Consider the following 14,999-nt stretch of genomic DNA (forward strand, 5'->3'; position numbering starts at 1 on the left):
TAGTATCAGTTAAAATGTTTGGAATAGCTAAAATGGTAACTGCAAAATGTGAACTATGTTTGAAAACCAATCCAGTGATTAAGAAAAAGGTTCAAATGAGTAGACTGAAATCTGGTACAGAACCTGGAGATTATTAGCAAGTAGATTTTTCAGAGTTACCTAAACAAAATGGGTACCGGTACATCCTGGTAAGGGTTAATACTTTTACAGGATGGCCAGAAGCCCTTCCCTGTCGCACCACACAAGCAAAAGAAGTAGTGAAGTGGTTATTGCAAGAAATAATTCTGAGATTTGGAGTTCCTATTGGAATTTCTTCTGACAGAGGTCCACGCTTTGTTGCTGAAGTAGTCCAAAGTGTTAGCAAAGTATTGGGTATTAATTGGGATTTACATGCGTCTTGGAGACCACATCTAGTAGTGGGAAGTGGAAAGGATGAATCAAACTTTGAAACGACAAATAAGTTAAAATTTGTCAAGAAACCAGTCATCAAAGTGGCCTCAGGCACTTTCATTGGCATTATTATGAATCTGGGTACAGCCAAAGAGTGGAACCTCATCAGTCCTTATGAATTATTTCCATATTTTCCATAAAAAAACATTGAGTCTCCAGAACCAAATCTAAACATACATGTAAAAGGAAAACAAGATGTGTATAACTTTTGCTTTCTCTAAGGAAAACTTTGGCTGCAATTCTCGGAGTGCAGTACCTTGGAATAGACCTTTATTCCAGGAAAATTCAGTGCATGATTTCCAACCAGGAGACTATGTCTATGTGAAGACCTGGACCTCCGAACCTTTGCCGGAGCGCTGGAGAGGACCTTTCCAGATACTGTTAACCACTTTTTACAGCTATCAAGATAGCAGAAATCAGATGCTTGGATACATTATATTCGAGTGAAGAAAGCACCTACTCCGTGGAAGATTGTCAATCGTGAACCAGAGACTTTAAAATTGACTTTGAAACATGTCTAATTTTTCATATCAGGTTATGATTATTTTTCTGGATTTTATTCTTGGTCGGTAGTGTTGGTGGGATCATGGGCTGACTTGGTGGACAGGACACAAAGACAAGTAGAAACAGAACAAGTGATTGAAATTCCCAAACAAATGGCTGAGGAAAATTTGATGGTAGGATTGACTAAAGAATTTGCCAATTTACAAAATGTCACGCAGATCACTGCTTGTTTGCCAATACCGAGGGCAGTAGGTGAATCTATTCCATGGGGAATTTTAACCATGAATCTGACCAATCTGGAATATAAAAATGAGACCACCTATTGTGAACAAAGGCCAGTAACTCAATGGTATGAACAAGTAAAGGTTATTAGAAAACAGTGGAAGTCGCCAGGTAAAGAAACAGATTGTAAAAAAACTATTGCATCATGATTTTATAACAGGATCCCGACCTAGTGCCATAGCTCGAGTTCTTTTTCCTGGGGGTCCAAATCCCCAGTTAGGATGGTGTTCTTATGATGAACAACTTAAAACCAATGTAAGCAAAAATATCATGGAATGGAAGTGTACAAAACTGGCCAAGGTATACAATTAGTAGAGCAATGGGACTCTGTTATGGTCCATGGATGGTGATATGTTTTTTCAATTTTAGTCAGTACATGGCCAGAACTCCTTGGTGTTTTTACCTGGGATGGAAAATTTTTATGCAGTGTTTACCCTCAGTTAATGATAAAGCAACTTCATTGAGAGAAAAGGAAAATAAAATAGTGCCATGGTGGAATGATGGAAAAAGTGTATGATTGCAGCAAATGCAGACTTAATAATTCAAAGAATTCCTCCTTTGGCTGCTGCTTGGAAATATGGTTGTTTTTGTCGAGGTCTTAAGAATACTCTCAATTTAAACCAGTACTTTTATACTCAGGAAAGGAACTCCTGTTTAGTTGTAGAAAATCTACTATTCAACGTCCAGGACATCTAATTTGGGCATTAAGTGATGGAACCCTGGACAACTCATTTACCATTAGATGGTAAGGTGAAAACAAATTACCTTTAGGCATGCAACCATTGTGTCTAATTTGGAAGAAATCACCATTCTAGAGGATCTCCTAGAGAATTTAAAATTGAAAACAACAAAGAGATCTGAGACAAGATGATGATACTTGGAATGAACCCTCAACAGGAGGTGAAAACTTGGCTGGGCACTTGAATCACTTTTTGAATCCTATAGCTTCATATAGAAATAAGAATGGCTTTAATCAGTTAACAAGTCAAGTAAAAAAAAATAACAAAATGTCACCAAAAAGAGGTTTAAGGAATTGAACATACAGTTACAGGCGACTTCCAAGATGACTTTACAAAATAGTATGGCATTAGATAAGCTCCTACTTAAAGAACATGGGGTATGTGGATATCTCAAGGATAGACTGGACCACAGTTGCATTCACATTCCAAATGTCACTTCAAGGTGTGGAACATGATCTGGACCCTATTGGACCTATTAGGTAAAACTGAGAAAAGATACAGAACTCAATTCAAGAAGATATGTCAGAAGATTGGCTGGGGAATTTTTTTTAAACAAACTGGGATGGAATTTGAGCTCTTGGATACAATCCATAATCAAAACTTTGTTTCTGTACTAATTGTCTTTTTGATGATCATGCTAGTAAAAAAAAAAAGCATGTTTGAAGAAACAGTTTACCAATAGAATTTCAGTCAATCGTATGATTATGAGAGACAGTACCCAACTATTTTATCAAGATATGGTCCCACCACCAAAATATGTTGAAACAAATGATATATGAATAATGTGAAAGTATTGAAATAAATGATTTTCAACACTTTCAAAGGGGGTGAAATGTTATAGATTTGCTAATAAGTTAAGATTGATTGACTTTATTTGATTGATTATTTGATTTTATAAAAATTATTTTATAAAATAGAAATATAGAAGGATAAGAAATATATTTTAATTGAAACTTATAGTTGCACAGTAAAAGCTGCTATGAGGTCTTTTGTACATCCCGTACCAAGGCTAGAAGAATGGGCTAGACCCATTGTTTAAACTTAGGTAATAAATTTAGGGTTTGAAAGGTTTCTTTGTATTTGACCAGTCTTCTGTATGTAGAAGGTGTATTGAAATGTCAGAATATGAGATGAATGGAAACCGGGGAGAGTCGACTGGAACAGCTTGTGGTTACCTGCCAAGAAAACCGTGAACTTTAGTAAAAGGTAATTCCGGCAGGGGGAGATCGCGAACACCGACTCATATACCCACCTACCCAAATCGTACCCAGACCCATTTCTAGACCTTTCTAAGCTCTACTGCGGCAGAATCGGATATAGGAGGAGAATTAAGTTAATGATTTTACGGGAAATATCATGGTTATGCATGAATACTTAATGAATATGTATGAATAAGTTCTATATATGGTGTCTAATTTTGAGACTTGGTGTGCGCTTGATCGTGAGAGGGACTCGCTCACGCACCCGGCCCGTCAATAAAGAAGTGTATGCTTATCTACATCACACTGGTGTCGATAAGTTCTTCATTCCAAGATTTCGGATAAACATGGGTTGGCAATGGCAAAAACAACCACTCTAAACGATCGGCCGGTATTTTTCCCCCTTTTTCTTTTGCCATTGCAAAATAAGGGCAAAGGTTGAAGTCAGGGCAACATTCCAAACACCAAAAAAAGATAACGATCACCAGCCAGTCTGAATTTTGTGGTGCACCACAACCTTCTAGGGCAGGCCTACATGTTCTGGTGAACAAGTACGAGGGACTGTTGGCTTCGGTGTCATGTAACCAGGATGGGAACGGTTGCAACGCCTCCCATCGCTAAAATCTGATCATTAACCTTCCTAAATCATGGTCCCAGCAATGTGCATCACGAATAATAATCTCAATACTGGACAAGCAAATGAGCTCGGTCACTTCGCCAATCACCCTCCAAAATCAGCATCACGAATAACACCAGACCAGGCAATATGTAGAATTGGATCTTTTCTCGAGCGTTCAGCCATCCGGTGGGGTAGTTGGGCTAACTGGAGGAAACTACAGGTATTGAAGTAGTAGGCAGGTTCGTTTTAACTCGCTTTACCAGGTTTCTTAATTTATCTATTACCTCCTGTAAAGGATTTCTCTGTATTGTTTCACAAAGTTTCTCCCAGCCTTCCTCCTCAAATTCGTCAGCTGATGTTTCAGGACGAGGAGGATACTTCATCGCACGGCGCTTTTGCCCGCCCTGACGTGATTGGTGCAGCAGGACTCGCTGCCCCGTCCTCCTGAGGAGGCTCAGCATCCTATTCCGGGTTTCGGCTCAGTTACAGCAGGCTCCTGAGGAGTAACTTCCGGTTTGTCCGCTGTCTTATCTAAGAACTCCAGCACTGTTGAACACGCAAGGGGCGGACATACCTTCCTAGGACGAGTATGCCCAACTCCGAAAAGTGTAGCAAGAGAGAAGGCTTAGGTGAATCACCCTTCTGCTCCCCACGGCCTTTTCTACCGCATCTCCCCCCAACGCTTCTATGGCTGCCGCCGCTATTTATTTTTTTTTTTTTTTTTTTGTGCCCAGCGAACTAAGGACTCCGCTTCTGTCTCTTTAACGCCCTCCCCTCTCCCAAGGAGGATGCAGTCTAACAGTTTAATTGCCCGCGTCCTAATTCCATCGCGGTCTTCTCAGAGCTCTCCTTTCACAGAAAGGGTATCAGCGGAGAAGCCCCCGACGCGATTTACTCGTTCGTGGTCTTCCACAGTGCCCCTCCCCCCCCTCTCACAGAGAGGAATTTAGGTAGAGTCCTGCCGCGATTTACTCTTACGCCGGTCTTACCACCGGCGGGGGTGCGACTCTGCAGCTCACACCGAACTCTGGACTCCGCTTTTCGCCAGCAGCTGGGGGGATCCGTGGCGGTGGGTGGTCGGGCGAGCGGGGGGAGCGCGGGGCACTGACGGCATGCTGGCGGGGCGCGGGGAAACTGTGCTGGTGTAAGAAGCAATCTGGCTAGCGAAGTACAGTCACTGGGTGTCATGATTTCAGAGTCAAAACAAATAATTCAGCAGGTGCTTGGCTGGCTTCTGATTGTAAATCATACTTGTGCTAACAGTTTGTCGCAGTCTGCTGCATAAACTTCCAATCAAAAGGCTTCACCATATCGGGCACTTGAACATCACGACCGGCAGTAGGCAGATGGCATTCGTTCAATTGCTGCTGCAAGCGGTTCAAGGGTCCGGTCGGAGGGTTTTGTTCGGGGACGGGGGACTCGGGGCAGCTGGGGTGGGTTCATTTCTTTATCGGACTCTGCGCTCTCATCAGAGGCGCTCTCGACCCGCACTTGTACCCTCTTCCTCATCTAGCAGGGGGTGGCGGCTCTCGGTAGCTGTCAGGTCGGTGTGGAGCACCCGTTGCGGCGGCACCCTCCGGAGACGGTGTCCGCTGTTAATAGCTCTGTCACAGATTTTTTAATGGGCACAATTATGCCTTTTGCAGACGGAACGCCTTGACCAAATAATCGGGTAGACTGCGACCTCGGTTTCCCTACGAGGAGGTCTGACGCAGCCATAGCCATTTTTTTCTCTGCAACAGGGATCGTAAATGGTTCATGACCTTCCGCCAGGTTGTTCCCAAGTCCTTGGCCGACTTGCTGCCACTAAGGGTCGCATCGCAAAGGGAATCCCCGATCTCTCGCCACTCAGTCACACTAAACAGCAATTGCGGGTCTTTTAGGTGTCCTTTTTCATTCGCCCACCTGCATAGCTCTTGGAGCTTCTTTGTGCTCACGCTAAGCCTCCTCGACGAGTAGCAAGAATATCAGATAATAGCGTGAGTGCCGCCTCCCTTTCCATTATCGAGGGAAAAAAACGGTCTTACTGGTGCGGATCCGTGCAGGAGCTCTATGCCGGATTCAGACGCCTTTACTCCCTTACGGACGCCTCTCCTGCTCAAACTCCTCTCAATTCGTTAAAGCCCACCGTCACAATGCAAAGGCAGAGTTTTTCCATTTTTCCGTCGTCTCGGGCACCAATTGTTGGGAGAAGGGTTCGCTGGAGTCAAGAAAATCGCTCAATACGAGTTATGCATCTTGCTCAACTTTATTAGTTTCTAACACTACTTATATAGACTCAATACACATGCATATTCGTAAAGCAGAAATATAATTGTTTATTAGCCTCTAAGCGCGCGCTGTTCTCACACCCCTAACTATCATGACTAAAATAAGCATTCTATCCATGTAGCTATTGCGTTGCTATGCTTCAGCCTTGTAGTTTGTTACTCCCTATATTCCCATACCGCTCCCTATCATCCCTTGGCCTTGCATCTGCTTTCCCAACAGCTGTAGCACATGAACTGCTTTTTGGGCTTCCCTAGATTTATGGGAAAATAAACCACCAGACAAGTCTATACATAAAACCAGCAGAAACCTAATAAAACAAATTATTTATGTACATAATCATAGTGAACTTTGAAGCTGAAGAGTGGGGTGTCTGCATATATACATATTTAAACACACACAAATATAGAAGTGTTTGGGGTTCTTTTGTTGTTGTTTTCCAACTCAAATCAGAATAAATAGCCAATATACTCTTGCAGAAGGCTTTTGGATGGGGAAGTGCAAGTAGAGTGGACAAAGAAAGCGGCAAAGGAAAAAAACAGCGAGACTTTATTTCCACGGTACATGAACACACAGAAGTGCCACACCACTTAATGTTCTTACCTTATGGGTTCCAATTAATCACAAGTTGCAGTGTAAAAACATCAGTGCAGGGATTCTAACACACAATTTAAATTTTCAAAATGAATTAACCTTATTTTCCCCTTAATAGCAACCACACTTTGCACAGCCTAAGTACCTGAAGAAAATGCACTTGCTTTTGAAAGCCACATATTCAGCAAGTGTTTTGTGGCTTTCAAAGTCAAAGTAGTCATTCTGAAATTTCAAACGTTAAAGCTTTCCTCCACAGCCACATGTTCCTTGATGTTTGGATTACTGAAGACAAATTCACTGAACAGTTTGTCTTCCACATAGTCCATTTCAGTTCCTAGAAGTGTCAGCTGTGCTTTCTTCTCAATAAAGATTCTAATCCCTTAAAGACAACAAAGAAAAAAAAAAATATTACGTACAGCAAAAACCGTTCATCATTTACTTTGAAATGTTGTTCCAACCAGTGATAAAAGTGGAAGCCAAATACAAAAAATATGTCAATATAACTCATTTTCCGTAGCCTAAGATACGGCACTTTTTTTTTTTCTTCCTTCACCCCCCCCCCCCCCCCCCAACTCTAGCTACAAAATTCTAGCAACAGTCTAGTGCTGGTATTTGTGTATATGTGCACATTTATTTTCATTCAGATTTAAAATCACGATACCCAGAGCAATCCAGTTGTAGAACTTGGATGTGAGTCTCAGCTTTGATACTTCCTTTCCATGCATTATATTCAGTAACCCACTTTCTTCTACTGTTCTTAAAGCCTATGCATTCCTAAAAATAAAACAACCGAAGAACCCTTCTCTCATAAGGAATGTCCTTTTGCTCTGCCAAACATTATTAGATCTACATGAATTATTAGCAATATTGAATTCTATACCAAGGTAGCTGTGCGAAACTTTTGAAGATATCATAACCTTTAAGGAGTAAGAATTTGCAGTTCATCTGCAGAACTAGAAAGATCTCCTTTTTCTAAAGTATGCAAAGTATCTACCAGCCTGGAAAGTTATTGAACTTTAAAACTGCAAGCATGGTATAAGTGGTTAGTATGAATAGGACTGCTTTAGCTGTCCATAAGACTAGGAAAATAATAAAAATAAAAGTTTAAAAATAGTGTCAGTAGCAGCGACAAGAACTCATTAAGTTATAGGAGGGTGCTGGAAAGCCGTTTCATCATAGTAGAAGTTGAGATGGAACACTTTAGTAAAACAACTCAAGTCTCTGTGGGCATCTAAGCACATTTTCCTTGGTCAACCTGGACAGTAATACACAGGGAAGGCTAAATCTAATGAGAGAGAACCTGAACCCTGAAGCAGAATCACAATTCTGTATTAAGCATCAGCACTTGCTAACTAAAAGCCAGGAGAATTGGGTTGGTATCCAAAGCCACCAGCTCACTGAGCAGAGTTGCTATATAAAAAGTTAGAGCCTTGCCTTCAGTGGAAGGCTGTCTAGAAGCAATCAAAGTAAACAGAAGGGACACAGCCACAACTGAAACATCATCTGGCTTCAGAGATTAAGGCCTCTGTTGTGACTGAGGGAAACTGCTGTCATCTCCCTTAAGAACCAAGCCAGGAACTGCCTTCTGAAAAGTGTGTTTTCAGCCCTGTAAAGCCAGAGCAGCTCTGGAGGCAAGAAGAGGCAACTCTAGGATCCAGCTAAATCTGAAGTCAAGAAGCACCTGCAAAATTAGGTGGCAGTCCTGAACTCATCTACTCCATTTCAATTTAGTCATTTGCTGAAGCTCCTTAAAAAGTTATCTTAAAAAAAAAGTTACCTAAAAAAAAAAATATTAAGATTTGGTCACAGATATTTTCAAGGCAGCTGGAATTTGAGCTCTGCCAAGCAGCATAGCTTCTGTAAGAAAGTAACTGTGATATCCTACTCTTATTCAAATCTCCTACTTTGCCACCAGCTGAAAAGTAATCTTTCTGGATGCAAACGCAGCACAGTTCAATAATGTATAAAAAAAATTTAGCAATTTTTAGAAGAACAGAAGCCAAAACAAACATTATTATGCCTTCCTAAAAATTCATGCTTGACAAAAAATATCACCAAGGGAAGGTTCCATAAAAATTGGAAAGATGTATGGAACTTTCAGTACTTTAACAATAGACCTACAACGGGACTACTCAGTGAAATTATCGGGCAGCAAGCTGTAGTGGGTTTGCGTGGCAAGGTTTTGGTAGCGGGAGGGGGGCTACAGGGGTGGCTTCTGTGAGAAGAAGAAGTCCCATGGAACCAATGCCAGCCAGCCCCAAGACAGACCTGCCGCTGGCCAAGGCCAAGCCAATCAGCAACAGTGGTAGCACCTCTGTGATAACATATTTAATAAGAGGGGAGGAAAAAAAAAACAACAACCAACGAACAACCCAGCAACTTCAGCTAGAGAGAGGAGTGAGAATATATGAGAGAAACAACTCTGCAGACACCAAGGTCAGTGAAGGAGGAGTGGGAGGAGGTGCTCCAGGGCGCCGGAGCAGAGATTCCTCTGCAGCCCATGGAGGTCCACAGTGGAACAGATATCCACCTGCAGCCCGTGGAGGACCCCACGCCGAAGCAGATGGATGCCTGAAGGAGGCTGGGACCTGTGGGAAGCCTGCACTGAAGCAGGTTTGCTGACAGGACTTGTGAACTCGGGGGGAGGGGGGACGGGACACGGGATGGGGACCACCCACGCTGGAGCAGCCTGTTCCTGAAGGACTGCACCCTGTGGATGGGACCCACGCTGGAACAGTTCATGAAGAACTGCAGCCCGTGGGAAGGACCCATGTTGGAGAAGTTCCTGGAGGGACTGTGCTCCGTGGGAGGGACCCCCCATGCTGGAGCAGGGGAAGAATGTGAGGAGGAAGGAGTGGCAGAAACAACGTGTGATGAACTGACCCCATTCCCTGTCCCCCTGTGCACTCGGGAGGAGGGAGTAGAGAAATTGGGAGTGAAGTTGAGGTGGTGGGTTTGATTTTATTTCTCATTATCCTACTCTGATTTGAATGGTAATAAACTAAACTAATTTCCCCAAGTTGAGTCAGTTTTGCTCATGACTGTAATTGCCAAGTGATGTCCCTGTCCTTATCTCGACCCACAAGCTTTACATTATATTTTCTCTCCCCTGTCCAGCTGAGGAGGGGAGTAATAGAGCAGCTTGGTGGGCACCTGGCAGCCAGCCAGGGTCAACCCAGCACACAATACCAACCTAAGAAAACAGTTTCAAACATAATGCTTAATTAAAATTATAGAATGCATTGTCACAAATAACATCAAGATCAAAAGCATAAAGGCATTTAAAAAAGAAGTCGATTATAAAGCTAGTTATAGAAGACAGTTGGGAAAACTTTGCAAATAAAGCTTTTACTTTGTCAAGTACTTTTAGGTACATTAGTAAGGTATCCGTCTGTCCATGCCTTGTTCTGTATTCTCTCAGATATTTGCTATTGGCCGCCTCCAAAGACAGGAATAAAGGGCTAGGGCATTTATTCTGACCCAGTACAGAGGCTTTTTTGTTGTTATCATAGGGAACTCCAACTTATCCCAACATGGGCATGAAATGAAGATTGGATCGAGGATATTGCTTGTTTCCTCTACAAAGCTGCAGATTTAGCTAACTGATTACTTCTACATCCTCACAACAGAAACCAAGGTGACAACTCCTATAACAGAGCACTAGAACCTCTTACAATAACTTGCTACTTTGAAGTCCTAACCTGTCCCTCGGCAAACTTGTAATTAGGTTATTCTTCCCACACACGCATGCAGTTTTTCTTTACTACATCAGAAACTCACCATCTTGAACTACTTCTTCATCAGAGTCTCCCTTTGACTTTGTATATTCTAGTGTGTAAGAAAGTCCATTGCATCCTCTTGTACGAACACCTACTTTCACACCTACCTAAAATAAAACATTTATATTTTTTTTAACTTATTCTTGAATACCAAAATAAAAAAGCATGCAGAACAACAAAAAGCTGGCATTTCTTCTCCCTTGCCTCAAGGCCAGTGCCTAAGGGGGGGGGGGGGTGGGGGGGGGGGGGGGAGGGGGGGGAGTAAACTAGTTTAATGGATTAAAAGGTAACATTTTTTCCTCATATAAAATTGACTACCAAGCAGACATCAGATGTTTGCTACTGTGGACCAAGCCCTAAAGCATGTTGAAAACAAAACAAAACAAAGGATTAAAAAACCCCAACAAAGTAATGAACTGTTGACACTCCTTGGTGCTTGATCTCATAAAAGTCAAACCTCAAACAGATGTTTTTGTGACTTCAAATGGAAATGGATTCAGATGGTAATTCAGGCACTATTTTAAGATTGTTGAGAGTAACATACATTATGAGGTTGTGAGGCCAAGCCAAGGGCAGTTGCTAGATTTTTACATAACTCCTATAATGACCATCAGAAATCTACTACTTCAAAGTTCTGAAAACACTACTTTAAGATCTTCATTATCCACATTACCATTCACACTTAAAACTTAATCCTCTCCTTTTTTGCAAGTAAGCTTATTGATTTACCGTGTTAATCAATACTAAAGCCCAACCTAGTCAATATGTTTGTGAATAATGGATAATTTGCAATTATCTAACATGACCCTGTAAATCAAACAGAGCATCTATGCAAGAGCTGAGATAAGGCTGTAGAAGAGGTTGAAACAGGTTGTTGAAAATGAACTGGAAAATTATTTGTGCACAAGGATCTTCCAAAAAGTATCTATACCACTTTCCACACACAAATGCTTCCAGTACATAATTTGAGAAGTATAATAATCTATGTAACCAATGTTATGATTAAAAACATATCAAAATGCATCACTTGATGACAAGTGGAATCTCAGACAAACAGCACTTGTTCTTTTCAGACTAAATACCCTCCTCTACAAGAAGGGCTAGAAATAATGGGTTGGAAAACATGAACACCATTTACAACAAGGGGGATGACTGATCTGCTAAGCTATAGGCTTTGGGCTTCTTTAGGATGGTTTAAAACATTAGAATTAAGTGTCTAGCTAGTTGCAGATGTGCAGGAAGCAAATGAAACAATGGGGTTTTATACAAAAGTTGAGGGAAATAGTCTTCTTGAACTAGTACTTGCTGTAAAGAAGAAAGCCTAATGCTTGCTTTTATAATGGTTAGAAAGCAAGACTGTGCACTCTTCCCAAGAAGAGAAGATTGCATTCTCAATCAGCTATTTGTTGAAACACCAATTATTTTACAAAAAAAGACATTGTCTGGCAAAATTTCATAAGAATTATACCTTTTCCAAAGGGTATGGATCTAACATTATTATCTATTTCAAAACCAGAAAGCCTTCAAGAAATTAATAACATCTTGGTATCAACAGCTGAAGATCTCTAGCCCTACCAGAAGTCACCACTATGCCATACTAGAATAGTTGATTAAAATATGGCTTAGAAATATTTTTCAAGCTTAAGGTGGCTCCCCCCCCCCCTTCAGTTTTGCCCATCTCAAAAGTAACTGTACAGTGAAAGGTCATTACAGTCCATTATTTTCTGCATTTTACTTTATATAGAAATGAAGCTCAATAGATAAACTTACACAGTCTCATCCAAAACAAGACACCATCATCTCCAAGTTTTTGAAGTGTTTATTTCAAGATGCTAGGTTAGCCAGAAATGCTTCATAATAACCAGCAGTGCCAATACCTTAGTATAATCTGCAAGATAGCCCTGTTTGCACTTACATGCTCGGGTTTATCTTTAAGAAGGTGTTTTATCTTCTGAGCAGCCCGATGGGGTCTGAAAGACAGATAAATGCATATGCTTGACTTTAGTTTAAAAAAAATAAATTAAAATTCAAGTACGTTACACACTTTGTAATACATGCAAGTCACACACTGCAAATAAAAAGTTACTTTTGTAAACTAAGACAACATGTGATTGCACAATTAAGTTTTGTCTCCTATCCGCAGAGTCCACCGACAGCACCAACCATCGGACACTGTCAACTAGCCTTTCTTCTACTTGAAACCAATGCCTCAAGAAACATACTGCAAAATTACTACAGCTCAATTAAACAGTTCTGTTCTAGTAAAAATGTCGTCATATATGCATTACAGAAAAAAAAAAAAATCAGCCAGGCACAGAAATGTTTATTCCCTTCTGCTCCGTTAACTTATGGGGGGAACTATGACTTTACAGAAGATAAACTCATAGTTCACATAGATCTATCTAGTTGCTGCAGAAATGCAAGACTACATACACAAAATATACATGAAAAAGCCCCCCTTACATGCTTACAAGTTTCCAAGATATTGAGTAAGGTGAAGCTTGTATTACTAGCAGATTCAAACACACAAAGAAAAACTTCTACTAGGTTTACATTAGAATACCTTTTCTAGTTAGTGCTAATAGCTAATGTTCAGTTGCTACAAGATCACTACAATACAGGAATTACCTGCCCTGACTGAACTATAGACATACTTAGTCTGCCCCCATCAACGCAGAGGGCTGCGCCTCCCTCTGGAGTAAGCCTTCCCAACTGTACATACGGCCTCTACAATACTGCCACAACTAGTAAATCCGCTTTCTCAATTAACACAGGCAACCTACTTGCCAGTTTCTGTACTGAATTTCCATCCTTCAGAATAAATATACTTCTTAGAGTGACTGTGCACCGGTCTTTCCCCCTTTCCCCACTGCCTGCCAGCAGTTATCAGACCAGAGACCCGAGACAAACCCGCTTTCCCCAAGCATTGTCTCTACACAGGTGCAGATGAGGAAACACCAGAGTCTTCTCCTCACTGGGAGCACAAATGCCCCCGGCAAGCTCACAAGTGGGAATAAGTCCTTTCCGCTTCCTTGTAGACCCTTCCTAGCGACCAAATCCCAACGCCAGCGCGCAGCTGGCAACTTTGGAGGGTTAACAAGCACTCGCCCTTAGGCCTACGGCCCTACACAGAGACATCGCTCAGAAGTGCCGGGCGCAGGTTCGCCTGCTGCTGGGCCAGTCGTGCAGCACCGCCAGCCACGTACAGAGGCTTGACAGCACGGCCCACGCCGTCCCACTGCCACTAGCAGCCTAGAGGCCTCAGCGTAGCGTTTGTCTCGGGGCGGACAGACAGTCAGGCCGAGGGAAACCCCTTCAACCCTGCCCTGCCCGTGGCACAGTTCTAACGCCCGCTCTCAGGACAAAGGCACAGATCAGAGAGGCCTGTGACCGGCATCCCATGGGGCAGGGTGGAGCCCGCCACGTCTCCAGCACTGACCAGGGTGAGGGCAGCGCGGGTAGCCTGGATCTTCCTCTTACTCACGGCCCGCACAGTAGCCCTCACGACAGACGAAGCCATGACCATCTCAGCCCCTTCCTCTCCCATCTGCCCTAGGCACAGCCGACATGACGCCACGACGCATAGCACGCTCCCTGCGCCCACCCCTATTGGGCAGCAGCCCATGATCGGCAACCAGCAACAGCCCTGCCTCCTTCCCCGGCTATTGCCGAGAAGGAGCCGTGCCATCAACTGTTATAACCCCGCTGCCAAGTGGTGTGTACGTGCCTTTTTATTTTAAACTCTTGGATGTTGTGCACCCAGGAAAGGAAGGGCGGTGCACGCAGGAGGGCTGTTCGCAGAGATAAGCAGGCGGATGGTGCTGAGACTTCGCCAGGGGAGCAGGAGTAGGAAGCCCTTCCCTTCGGGCCTCCACTGGCAGTCCCGAGGGGAAGGCAGGGGGAGGGGAAAAAATAAAATCTCCCCTTTGATTTTTTTTCAGGAACAGCATCTAGCATCAGATACTAGTTTTTAACCCTATTCCACCCCCACCCCAGGCTCCCACTAAAATCGAATTAGTACATTTATGCTGCTCCAGGGAGCACCGAGGACATAGGAGCACATCTGAAATGCTTGTGTGCCAACGCATGCAGTGTGAGAGACAAACAGGATAAACTGGAAGCGTTGGTCAGCTCCCAGAGCTCTGATGTCATTGGTATTAGTGAGACTTGGTGGAATGAGTCCCATGATTGGAGAGCTGGGATGGAGGGCTACAGGCTGTTCAGGAGGGATAGGCAGGGCAGGTGAGGTGGGAGAGTTGCACTGTATGTAAGGGAGAGGTGTGACTGTGCAGCCCTTACAGTTAGGGATGACAATACTTTAAACCTATATTTACCTTTAATCTACGAAGTTGAAACACAAGCAACACTTCTGCATCTCATTACTGGATGTAGTTTGGATAACGGACTCGTTGCATGCTTAGCCAGTTTTAAATAGCTTAATAGTAAATGTGCAGGTATTTTTTTTAATATACAGAATCATGCCACTCCTTTCTAACACCATGACTGAGGCATAGTACTTCCACCGCAAATATAAAAATCAAGATAGCTAATGTTTTAAAAAAGC

Source organism: Falco naumanni, chromosome W (assembly GCF_017639655.2).
Source record: "Falco naumanni isolate bFalNau1 chromosome W, bFalNau1.pat, whole genome shotgun sequence".
Taxonomy (NCBI): domain Eukaryota; kingdom Metazoa; phylum Chordata; class Aves; order Falconiformes; family Falconidae; genus Falco; species Falco naumanni.